We start from the raw sequence: 7,073 nt of genomic DNA on the forward strand, positions 1-7,073 counted from the left end.
ATGCCCACAACTCTGTTTTCTTACATAAGATTATCCTTAAAACCTACGTCTTTGATTACGTCAAAACTTACCGTTTTTGGTTACCTATCCTAATACCTCCTTACATGGCTTACATTTTGTTTGATAATGCTCCTCTGAACTGCATTGGGATGTTTTGTTGGTGGTACTATATGAATACGAGTTGTTATTACTCCTCCTGCCTTACTTAATACAGTAGATCATGCAAGCTGCACAGCTATTCAAATCAAGAAAGTCATTCATTCCGAAGGGACCATTCCCTACATGACACCTTGGTCCACTCTTCTCTCATCCCCTCAACCTCTTTCCGTGGCACCTTCCCATGCAATTGCAGTAGGTGTGACACCTACCCTTTACCTTTTCCCCCCCTCACTGTCCAAACACTCCTTCCAGGTGAGTACTTGTACTTTCAATTTAGTTTACTTTGTTTTCTGCTCCCAATGCAGTCACTACATTGGGGAAACCAAACACACCATTGCTCAGTCCACAATTGACCTTGACCTTCAGGTCGTTTGACATTTCAATTCACCATCTTGCTCTCGTGCTCACATTTCAGTCCTTGGCCTGTGACAATGTTCCAGTGAAGCCCAATGCAAACGCCTCATCTTCCAATTACACACTTTTCAGCCTTCTGAACTCATCAGTTATTTAACAATTTCAGACCATGAACTCTGTCTTCCATTTTGAATTTTCTTCTTTTCCCCCAAGTGCTAATCTGTGTCTGATTATCATGTTTTTGCTTTCAGACCACGCTGACCTTTATTCTGCTATGAACACCTACTCTGGACCAATGATTTGTATATTTAATACTACCATTACCACTCATTTTGCTTTGTGTTCTATCATGACATCTTTGTCATTTAATATCCCCCCACCTTCTAACCTATCCATGACATTCTCTTTCGATCCATCTGCTCCTGCTCCATTTTTCAACAGCATAATTCCATCACATCCTTACATCTTTTCAGTTCTGAAGAACCGTCATGTTCGACTTGAAATGTTAACTCTGTTTCTCTCTCCACAGATGCTGCCAAACAGCTGAGTTTTGCCAGCACGTTTTGTTTTTATTTCTGATCTCCACCATCCACAGTATTTTGCTTTTATTTAAGGAAGTCATGGGTTGGGCTTGTCTTTGCTGTATTTGCTTATTTCAGGAAGGATAATAATAGTAGTACTTTGAATATATATATATATATATATATATATATATATATATTTGATTGAGTTGTGATGCCCCCCATCAATGAATAGTTTGTTAATGCTCATCATTGTACAGGCTCATGAGTTGGTTAAGGTTCCAGATGTTTCTGGTGCCCAAGCTCAGGGAGATGGGAGAAAGAGCTGCAAGCAGTATGAAGTTGGTTCAGTGTATTGCCCTCTGGACTCTAAATCAGAAGTTTGTTATTTTAAGCCACACAACAACTTCTATTTATATAGTGCCTTTTACACAATAAAAAGTTTCAAGATACTAATGCACCATGACTTTAGCTCACAACTGAGTTAACACTTTGTTCAATACTTGAAGAGTGCTTCATTGACAGAAACTGTTCAAAACAGAACAGGGAACTGTCCAAGTGCCCTAGACAACATTTCTCTCATAACCAATACCATCAAAAGAAAACTTTATTGCTGTTTGTGGGACATTGCCTGTGCAGAATAGAATGGTTTTTGTTTCTGCCAAAGTACCAATGTCCCTACACTCCTAAGTAATAGTGTGAAATGTGTTAATAGCATTTAGAAAATTGAAGGAAAAATGCAGACGGCAGCAGTCTCGTCAAGAAGTTTGGATAATACCATAAATCTCAAACCAGAGCTGTTTTTCTGGGGAAAAGAACTGTCATGGAATAAATTAGGAATAAATTATAGTTTTCTTTTTATTGCCAAATATGATTGTATGATAGTTATACTATTGGGTGAGTAACTCAGAGGGGATTAATTCAATAAATTTGGCAGAGGTCTGGTACTAGAAAATATGATCATTGTTGCAAAAATCCAACTTGAGTCCTACCTGGCCTAGCCCACAGGAATCTTCAGTTCACACCACCTATTTGACTCTTAGGGCATTCTGAGGTGACTTAGCAAGCCTCTCAGTTGTACAAACTGAGCGCTGGTAGGAGGTCTGCCGTCTTTTGAAGGCAAATAGTGATAGGTGATAAATACAGCTTTGGAGCATCAACCATATTCTGAGAATTTAAAAACCAAGTTGTTATGGTTGATAAGAATATGCAGGTACATCTAGGCTTTTTGGTGAGATTGCAAGCGGACTAAGTACACTATCTGGTGAATGGCAGAGAGGAGGCAAATATTTATTGCTAGTCCAACACAAGTTGGAGTTCAAACTGCAACATCTATCTTGGATCAGCCATGTAGAAAGGAATTTCAATATCCTGAGTATTGTATCCAACTCACTCATATAACATTTTTGTTATTATGTGGGGATAATAAGAGTTTCCAGTGTATTATTTTAGTATTAAACCAATAGTTTGTTTTGGTTTGAGACAACAGAATGCTTTGTACTTCCAGCCTCTCTAATCAATATAGCCAATAGATTAAAGGAAAAGTATTCACTCTAAAAATGCATCTGCATATGTTAAAACAAAAATGCATATATAGTTCTGATGTCAGATTTGTTGTGAATGATGATTGGAAGGAGAACAGGCTATATCTCTCAATCTCCAACGTGTTGAAAGGGTGAAATTTGGATTACATTGCGGTAGAGCTTTGGTTTTCTGTTTAACCAGCAGATCAGCTGATTTTGCAGTCTCGCACACACTACTGCTGCTCAATGTCAGTGCATCCTTATTAAAACAGAAGAGTTGAGAGATCATTAGACCTCTGTTATCACTGATTGTTGCACTGACCAGTTGGTGACCCTCTGACATTCCATTGACCGGGAATGTCCACACAGGGCATACAAAGGTCAACTGCAATGATGAACTTTTGCTGACTTTAATTTTCCTGCTGGTCTCAGACCCTTGCTTATCAAAGATCAGTGCAAGATGTGTCATCACGTTTTGTGCCTCTCTAATGGAGCACTGCGGGGGGATCAGATATGTTATTACGTTTTTGTGTACTTAGACAAGGGTGACTAGTGGACAAATCTTCACTGGCTGGGTTGAAAGTATTTTAACACTTTCTGTTAACATAGCACAGACTCATTATTGATTACTTCTTCTGTAATGGACTAAACCTCCATTAAAACTTAAGTGTTGAGTGATTGCAGCAATACCTGATATTCACTTGCAACAGCTAGTGTAGAAGAACGGTCACAGGTATTTGTGATGGCTGTGGAAAGTGAGAATGTTCATATTTAAGTTTTTAGCTGAGTTGAGACAAAGTGCACCTGTAAAATATTTATCACCCTAACTTTGTCTCCCTTCCTAATGCCCCCTTGCTTGAATAAGAGTCTCTTTCTATAATTCCACTGACAGCCTGCTTGAATGCTGGCCAACTGTCAGCATTGATTGTCATCAGATTACTCAACTTTGGTGGGCACCACCCTGAATTTGAACATATCTTCATGTGACATCTGCAAACTTTGCAGAAAGTGGAAACCCTGGCTGGTTTTATTCCTGCTGATTTAGGATTATTGAAGGCAATTATGGTGCCCCTCTGACGACACAGATCAATAATCACCATATACTGTACTTGGGATTGAACCAGGAACTATGATATGGGGGAGCAAAATATAGATTTTAGGTGCTTATTATTTTTCTTGGCCATTACCACAAAAGGGAAGTCTTGTGGTGCAGTGGGTAGCATCCCTACCTGAGCCAGAAGCTCCAGGTTCAAATCTCACTTCAGGACTTGATGACAGCAGAAGGTGCATTCATAATTTAGCTAAACAGGTTGATTATCAACATGTAAATTCCTTCCGATACACCTATGATGGGTGGTAAGAGGAAGAGAGTTTTCTGGTCAGACAGAACCATGTGGTAGCTGTAGCGCAGCAGCTCCCCTTTCTTAAAAGACTCCCCATGCAAGCTCTTGCCATGGTCTTTGCTCTGTGGCAAGGATCCTCAATTCGAGGGATTGCTAGACGTCAGAATCACCACAAGTGGTCAGGCACGCATGCGTACATACAGAAACATTCATAATGTTCACTTGTGGCATAAAGGTTGGTTTGCTGACATAGTATGGAATAGTGAAGAGTGTGTTTATACTTGTTTGTTCCAGTGGTGCACCCTGTTTCTTAGCTGGGGCATCACAGAGATTTTCTAGCACAGAAACTGGCAATCGGCTTGGGCTGGGGGGAGGGGGGGGTGCAATAGGCTGGGGAGGCCAGCGATCGGGGGGAATATCTGGTTGGGGGGGAGGTGGTGTGCCTGATCGATTTCTCTGTCCTGTTGCACAGAACAGACTGATCTGAACATGCGCAATAGCACCTTCTAGTGTGAGCTGCTGTCTTTCCGGCAAAATTAGACTGTCCACTGTCTCTACTGGTGGGAATCAGATTGTGCATCATCTTTTGCACAAAATGGCATATGGTTTCATTTGTGTCCTTGCTGAAAAAAAGAGATCTGAAATTCTCCCGTTTTCACGCTTGTTCTGCGCTTCAAATTTTTTGGTAAGATCGTTCCCCCCCCCCCCCCCCCCCCCCCCCCCCTCCGCAGTCTTTTCCAGGATACATGAACTGTCTGTATTTTCTCTCACAGCAGCCCATGTACAATATCTATAGTTTGTATCCACTTTGTCCAGTGTGTCTGTTACAGCTGGCCTTGTACAATATCTGCAGTATTATTCCACACTGTCCAGTGTGTGTTACAGCTACCCCTATACAATATCTGCAGTGCTTATTGCTCCACACTGTCCTGTGTGTGTTACGGTTGCCCCTATACAATATCTGCAGTGTGTATTGCTCCACACTGTCCTGTGTGTGTTACAGCTGCCCCTATACAATATCTGCAGTGCTTATTGCTCCACACTGTCCAGTCTGTGTGTTACAACTGCACCGTACAATATCTGCAGTGCGTGTTACAGCTACTCCTGTACATTTTTTGCAGTGTTTATTGCTGCATGTTGTCCAGTGTGTGTTACAGCTGCCCCTGGACAATATCCGCAGTATGTATTGCTCCACACTGTCCAATGTGTGTTACAATGTTGGGCGTCTGCATGATCTCCCCAATGTACCATGCCTCGGGACATCCTTTCTTGCAGCGTATCAGGTAGACAACGTTGGCCGAGTTGCAAGAGTATGTACCGTGTACCTGGTGGATGGTGTTCTCACGTGAGATGATGGCATCCGTGTCGACGATCCGGCACGTCTTGCAGAGGTTGCTGTGGCAGGGTTGTGTGGTGTCGTGGTCGCTTCTCCTGAAGGCTGGGTAGTTTGCTGCAGACAATGGTCTGTTTGAGGTTGTGCGGTTGTTTGAAGGCAAGAAGTGGGGGTGTGGGGACGGCCTTGGCGAGATGTTCGTCTTCATCAATGACATGTTGAAGGCTCCGGAGAAGATGTCGTAGCTTCTCCGCTCCGGGGAAGTACTGGACGACAAAGGGTACTCTGTCCACCGTGTCCCGTGTTTGTCGCCACAGTGGAAAACCACACCGACCTCCTCAGAAGACAAACACGGGCCACGATGGACAGAGTACCCTTCGTCGTCCAGTACTTTCCCGGAGCGGAGAAGCTACGACATCTTCTCCGGAGTCTTCAACATGTCATTGATGAAGACGAACGTCTCGCCAAGGCCACCCCCACTTCTTGCCTTCAAACAACCGCACAACCTCAAACAGACCATTGTCCGCAGCAAACTACCCAGCCTTCAGGAGAACAGTGACCATGACACCACACAACCCTGCCACAGCAACCTCTGCAAGACGTGCCAGATCATCGACACGGATGCCATCATGTCACGTGAGAACACCATCCACCAGGTACACGGTACATACTCTTGCAACTTGGCCAACGTTGTCTACCTGATACACTGCAGGAAAGGATGTCCCGAGGCATGGTACATTGGGGAGATCATGCAGACGCTACGACAATGGATGAATGAACACCGCTCGACAATCATCAGGCAAGAGTGTTCTCTTCCTGTTGGGGAACACTTCAGCGGTCACGGGCATTCGGCCTCTGATCTTCCGTTAAGCATTCTCCAAGGCGGCCTTCACGACACACGACAATGCAGAGTCGCTGAGCAGAGACTGATAGCCAAGTTCCGCACACATGAGGACGGCCTCAACCGGGATCTTGGGTTCATGTCACACTATCTGTAACCCCCACGACTTGCCTGAGCTTGCAAAATCTCACTAACTGTCCTGTCTGGAGACAATACACATCCCTTTAACCTGTGCTTAACGCTCTCTCCACTCATATTGTCTGTACCTTTAAGACTTGATTACCTGTAAAGACTCGTATTCCAACCATTATTTTGTAAATTGAGTTTGTATCTATATATGCCCTGTTTGTGAATAGAACTCCAACTCACCTGATGAAGGAGCAGCGCTCCAAAAACTAGTGGCTTTAGCTACCAAATAAACCTGTTGGACTTTAACCTGGTGTTGTGAGACTTCTTACAGGGGAGGTCCCAGAGGATTGGAGAATAGCCAATGTTGTTCCTTTATTTAAGAAGGGTAGCAAGAATAATCCAGGTAATTACAGGCCGGTGAGCCTTACATCAGTGGTAGGGAAATTATTGGAGAGGATTATTCGAGACAGGCTTTATTCCCACTTGGAAATAAGTGGACATATTAGTGAGAGGCAACATGGTTTTGTGAAGGGGGGGAGGTCTTGTCTCACGAACTTGATCGATTTTTTGAGGAAGTGACGAAGATGATTGATGAGGGTAGAGCAGTGGACTACATGGACTTCGGTAAGGCCTTTGACAAGGTCCCTCATGGCAGACTGGTGCAGAATGCATGAGATCAGAGGTGAGCTGGCAAGGTGGATACAAAACTGGCTCAGTCAAATGAAGGGGCAGTGCTCCGAAAGCTAGTGGCTTTTGCTACCAAATAAACCTGTTGGACTTTAACCTGGTGTTGTGTGACTTCTTATTGTATTTACCCCAGTTCAACACCAGCATCTCCACATCATGTCGATCAAGTGGAAGGGTGTGTTT

The sequence above is a fragment of the Mustelus asterias genome, chromosome 17 (assembly GCF_964213995.1).
Source record: "Mustelus asterias chromosome 17, sMusAst1.hap1.1, whole genome shotgun sequence".
In the NCBI taxonomy this organism is placed as follows: domain Eukaryota; kingdom Metazoa; phylum Chordata; class Chondrichthyes; order Carcharhiniformes; family Triakidae; genus Mustelus; species Mustelus asterias.